Source organism: Salmo salar, chromosome ssa02 (genome assembly GCF_905237065.1).
Source record: "Salmo salar chromosome ssa02, Ssal_v3.1, whole genome shotgun sequence".
Lineage (NCBI taxonomy): Eukaryota > Metazoa > Chordata > Actinopteri > Salmoniformes > Salmonidae > Salmo > Salmo salar.
Genome location: NC_059443.1, coordinates 86,819,455 through 86,825,454, shown reverse-complemented (window position 1 = coordinate 86,825,454; position 6,000 = coordinate 86,819,455).

Here is a 6,000-nt window from a genome sequence, read left to right as displayed (position 1 = left end):
CATTATTAAAGTGACTAGTGTTCCATTCCTTAAAGTGACCAATGATTTCAAGTCTGTGTATGTAGGCAGCAGCCTCTCTGTGTTAGTGATGCTATTTAACAGTCTGATGGCCTTGAGATTGAAAAACAGCTTCTGTCTCTCGGTCCCAGCTTTGATGTACCTGTACTGACCTCGCTTTCTGGATGATAGCAGGCTGAACAGGCAGTGGCTCGGGTAATAACAAAGAACAAATGTGTGTGTCTGAGGGGAAATTAACTTTCATACAGCAAAAAGGGGTGAGAAATTACACCAATATCAGTGGACAATTTGCACTAATGTAAATAAACATAGATGATAGAACATATTCCCTCTTGCTAATGTGATGAACCGCTAAGGGGACATAAATATTTACCATCTAAACCATGTGTGACCTCTCACCTCTCTGGCTGTAGAAGTGTTCTTCCTAACCAGTCCCTCAACAGCTCTCTGACTGAGCTCCACCCTCACTGGGTCTTCAGAGGAGAGGAAGGCTGAGGAGGGATGGAAGGATGAATGGATCAGTCAGTCAATAAAGTGTAGAGCTGCTGTCTGACAAAATCACTATTTTAGTAGTTCATTAAAGTAAATAAGGCTTTATGACTGCTGAATACCAACTATCAATCACTTAGATCATGTATTTTCAGGTAGAGATACATCCTTGAGACGTCCCTAGCCCGTTGAAGTTGACATTTAAAATGTTTAAGGTAGGGGGTAAGGTTAGGGTTTAGGGTAGGGATGTCCCAAGGATCCCAGATAGCATTGACCATTGTACATTCTTCTGTCTCTTTTACATAGCAGGTGATGGGTTCTGAACTTAAAAATATTAAATATCCTTATTATGTGAAATTGAATGAAACAATAATGTATGTTGATGCTAATATGATGTACAATATTCCATGATGTTTCTATATGATAACAATAGAGTAATATATTTCATATGATGTACAATATTCCATGATGTTTCTATATGATAACAATAGAGTAATATATTTAATATGTCATAAACTACAGTTTCACTAATTCATTTTAATGAACTTAATCATTATGACACAGCCATCACTATTGTCATTGGTTACACTAATTGCACTGTTTGTCTACATAACCTGGTTCAAGTATTCAAGACATCACCCTGAGGAAGGCACAGTGATGCCGAAACGTTGGTAAATACCCATTCAATTGCTGGGAGTTTATACATGGAGTGTGCGACTTTCTTTATTTTGATAGTTTATAGTTTATTTGCCATTAGTCAGCACCTACACAAACTATTTTTCTGGGTGTGAGCCAGCTCATGTTTTTTAAGGGTAAGTAACAACACATCCGCCACGCTGATCCTCAACACAGGGGCCCCTCAGGGGTGCGTGCTCAGCCCCCTCCTGTACTCCCTGTTCATTCATGACTGCACAGCCAGGCACGACTCCAACACCATCATTAAGTTTGCCGATGCCACAACAGTGGTAAGCCTGATCACCAACAATGACTAGACAGCCTATAGGGAGGAGGTCAGAGACCTGGCCGTGTCGTGCCAGGAAAACAACATCTCCCTCAAAGTGAGCAAGACAAAGGAGATGATTGTGGACTACAGGAAAAGGAATACCGAGCACGCCCCCATTCTCATCGACGGGGCTGTAGTGGAGCAGGTTGAGAGCTTCAAGGTCCTTGGTGTCCACATCACTAACAAACTATCATGGTCCAAGCACATCAAGACAGTCGTGAAGAGGGCACAACAAAACCTATTCCCCCTCAGGAGACTGAAAAGATTTAGCATGGGTCCTCAGATCCTCAAAACATTCTACAGCTGCACAAATGAGAGCATTCTGAATGGTTGCATCCCTGCCTGGTATGGCAACTGCTCTGCCTCCGACTGCAAGGCACTACAGAGGGTAGTGCATACAGCCCAGTACATCAATGGGGCCAAGCTTCCTGCCACCCAGGACCTCTATACCAGGCGGTGTCAGAGGAAGCCCCCCCCTCTCTGTTATCATCTATGCATAGTCACTTTAATAACTCTACCTACATGTACATATTCACTGTCTCACCTCATACTGTATTGGAGCAGCAGTAGCTGACTGCCCGGTTCAACATCAGTTCACCGTCTCACCTCATACTGTATTGGAGCAGCAGCAGCTGACTGCCTAGTTCAACATCAGTTCACCGTCTCACCTCATACTGTATTGGAGCAGCAGCAGCTGACTGCCCAGTTCAACATCAGTTCACCGTCTCACCTCATACTGTATTGGAGCAGCAGTAGCTGACTGCCCAGTTCAACATCAGTTCACCGTCTCACCTCATACTGTATTGGAGCAGCAGCAGCTGACTGCCCAGTTCAACATCAGTTCACCGTCTCACCTCATACTGTATTGGAGCAGCAGCAGCTGACTGCCCAGTTCAACATCAGTTCACCGTCTCACCTCATACTGTATTGGAGCAGCAGCTTGAGATTCCATCTTAATTCTCTTACTTTATGGAAAAAGGTTTATTCAATAAATCGAGCAACTCCTCTCATACTGGGAAAAACCCAATTTTCAGGCCTTAAGGGCAGTTTTATTTCAAATGTAGAACCTGGATGGAGAAAATCCAATAAGCGTTTTATAGTTACATCGTTAGGGTAACTTACCCTAAAGTGGACACACTCCCATCAGTTTCTGAGACAATTGCCCAGACTTTGTAGACAGTTTAATAATGCTTAAACCTCATCTTTATCAAATGATCCATTAAAGATACCAACTCAAAACCTACGTTCGTCTACATATGGGTTGTTTAAATTGTATCTAATTATATTCCCAGTATTACTTCATCAAATCTCTAGTAATCGATTATACACACATACAATTCATCATATTTTCATATATTCACAGAATCCACATAAAATGTAAGAAATTCTCAGGTAGTCACGACAACCATTCCATTTGATTTTTCAAGGACTCCACAGCTACGAAGCAGCTCTCCATAAATACTCCCAGCAGAACAAAAAATAAACTTTTGTTTCCCAGACAATGACCATGGGATCCTCAACGGTTCTCTAACCTCCCAGAGACCACGGCAAAATCAAGCCTCCCAGGAACTATAGACCTTCAGCTGCTTTCTAAAATATCTTCCCGCTTATTATCCACATTTCAATCATCTGATTAAGCATATTTCTATGTTACTATCCAGACGACAGATTAAGACTCATTTCCACAGTCACAACTCTCATATCACAGTCACACAATACTATTCTCAAACATAACTAATCAATTAGTTGTTTTTCAACAATATTTTAACCTGCAGGAATATTTTCACATTTACATTTACATTTTACATTTTAGTCATTTAGCAGACGCTCTTATCCAGAGCGACTTACAGTAGTGAATGCATACATTTCATTCATTTTTATTTATTTATTTATTTATTTATTTTTTTTTTTTTTTGTGCTGGCCCCCCGTGGGAATCGAACCCACAACCCTGGTGTTGCAAACACCATGCTCTACCAACTGAGCTACAGGGAAGGCATTTCTATGTCATGGTTAGTTCCTAGGATAATGTAACTCATACATTTACATCTTTCTATACTTATAAAATGGGGTCCAGGTTTAAAACAATTACAGGTGCACCTTACTATCTTATAAATGGTCTTAACTAGTAAACACAGATTATAGTTTTCATCCAGTTCCCACAGATAGCAGCCTCAGAGCCTCACTGTTTACACCTCCACACAGGAATACACACTCAGAGCCTACTGACTGGGCCCTGTTTACACCTCCAAGGTGCCCCCTTCACACAGGAATACACACTCAGAGCCTACGAGGCTTTTCTAAAAACTCCACATTGCGTGTTTCACTCACCTCTTTAAAAAAAAACTAGGTTTGAGATGTGGTATTCGCTCGGCTCGCTGCCTCTGGTCAAAGGTGGGTCCATCTGCTCCATTCCCAAAGTGTGGTCTCCCTGAGATCCCAAGTTAGAGGGATCCCTGGTGCACCATTTACCCAGGTCGTCAGGAGTAGTCACCAAGTGTAGATTAACATCCACAAATGTGGTTAATTTCGTTCATATCAAATGAAGAGAAACTTATCACACAAGTCAGAGTTATTCTGAAACTACATCTTTATTCACTTAATAATAAGGGAGCAGATCAATACAACACACACATATAAAGTGAATCAATTGAGTGCTCTACGATAATGATGGCTGGTCGACGAATCAACCCCAGATGATTCGTTGAGAGCCATGAGACAAAAGTACAAAGGTCTTTTACAGCCAAGATACACCCCTTTCAATCTACATGACAAACAACAGATGTATAGAATGGGTCACAAGATTAATGATGTATGAAAGATACTTATAATTCACAGCAGACAGTATCTGCTGTAAAAACAGTACTCTTTGTGTAGAGACCAGGGTCTGGCCCTGGGGTCATCTCTCCCTGGTACCATATAGAACAGAAACATTAACTCATGCTCTGGAATGCGGTCTCTTTAGGTTTTATCACCCAAAAGACATTGTAAATCTCCTGTCAGTGTTTTCTCCCAGAGGCCCATCCTCAGTAGAACACACAGACACAATAGTTCTAAGAACCCTCTATTCTGTTGCATAAAACAACCATTTGATGCAATACAAGTATTATAACATAATCTTGCAATTTTGCTCTCACAGTGTCCACTGAAAGTTGACTAGTAACAACAACTGGGACATAAAAGACACCCACCATGAGACCCACTGAATCTGCCCAAGAAGAGGAAAACAAAAGAAAAACCCACACCAAACTTAAAGACAGGAAGCAAACCAAAAAGGTGGAGCAACTAAAGGTGTTGACTCTCCACATCTATCAAGCCAACTGGAGCACTGGGCCAGACACTCTTAAATAGAACCTGGACCAGCTCAGGTGAAACACCTTCCCACTAACGAGATGGACAAGCCAGCACAGGTGTAACACATACTGACTAACGAGGTGACACCAATCAGTCCACCCTACGTGCTAACGAGCTATAGTTGTCATGACTTTGCCCTCTTTAGGTACAATATTTTTTTTTAAATGGCATACAAAGAACATACAAAAAGAACAAACAAATGAATAGCATACGATCATAGCATTTGTAGTCTAAAATGTATCTAACAAACAATTACAATGGCAAAATCACAATTATCACAAGAATGGCTTCAGATCAAAATATTTGAGTTAACCAATGATATTAGGCCATACTTGGCCATGATTACAAACACCTGTGTGTCTCTTGACACTATATAAATGACTCATCTTGCAGTGTTTGTGATGATACCCTGATGAAGACAGCTTCGCTATCGAAACGTTGGTTATTAAATTTTTGCATCTGAGCTCTTAGAGTGCGCGGCTTTCCTTTATTTTCCACAGTATAGAGAACAAAGGATTCTTCCACCTCACAGAATTGGAGAACCGAACGACATTTATGTTCTGGAGAAGGTATAAAAGATCAGTGAAGAATCCAGCTACGAACTGGTCCGTTTGGTACAATTTTGTGAAGCTCATGAGAGACAATACGGCCACATTAAGATGGCGCTGTTTATATAATAACCTCAGCTATGAGACTTACATCTAAATGGTTGTATAAAATTAATGAATAAGGATAAAGCTATTTGGAATATGTTGGGATGCTTGTAAGATGTTAATGTGAGAGAATTGTATTTTCTGTTTAAAGTTTTACCAAGTCATCGGCACGCCCCCATGAACAGACGAGACCTGGCGTCATGAGACAGCTTTTTCTGTCATTCCGAATAAAACCCCCACCCAGGGTTTCTATCACCAGACCAGGCCTCCACTCCATTACGAGTTGGCTAATAGGTTTGACCATGCATCCCTCTACTGAACTTTAACCTGTTGGGGCTAGGGGGCAGCATTTGCACGTCTGGATCCTACCCAGTAACTAGAATATGCATATACGTATTATATATGGATAGAAAACACTCTAAAGTTTCTAAAACTGTTTGAATGGTGTCTGTGAGTATAACAGAACTCATTTGGCAGGCAAAACC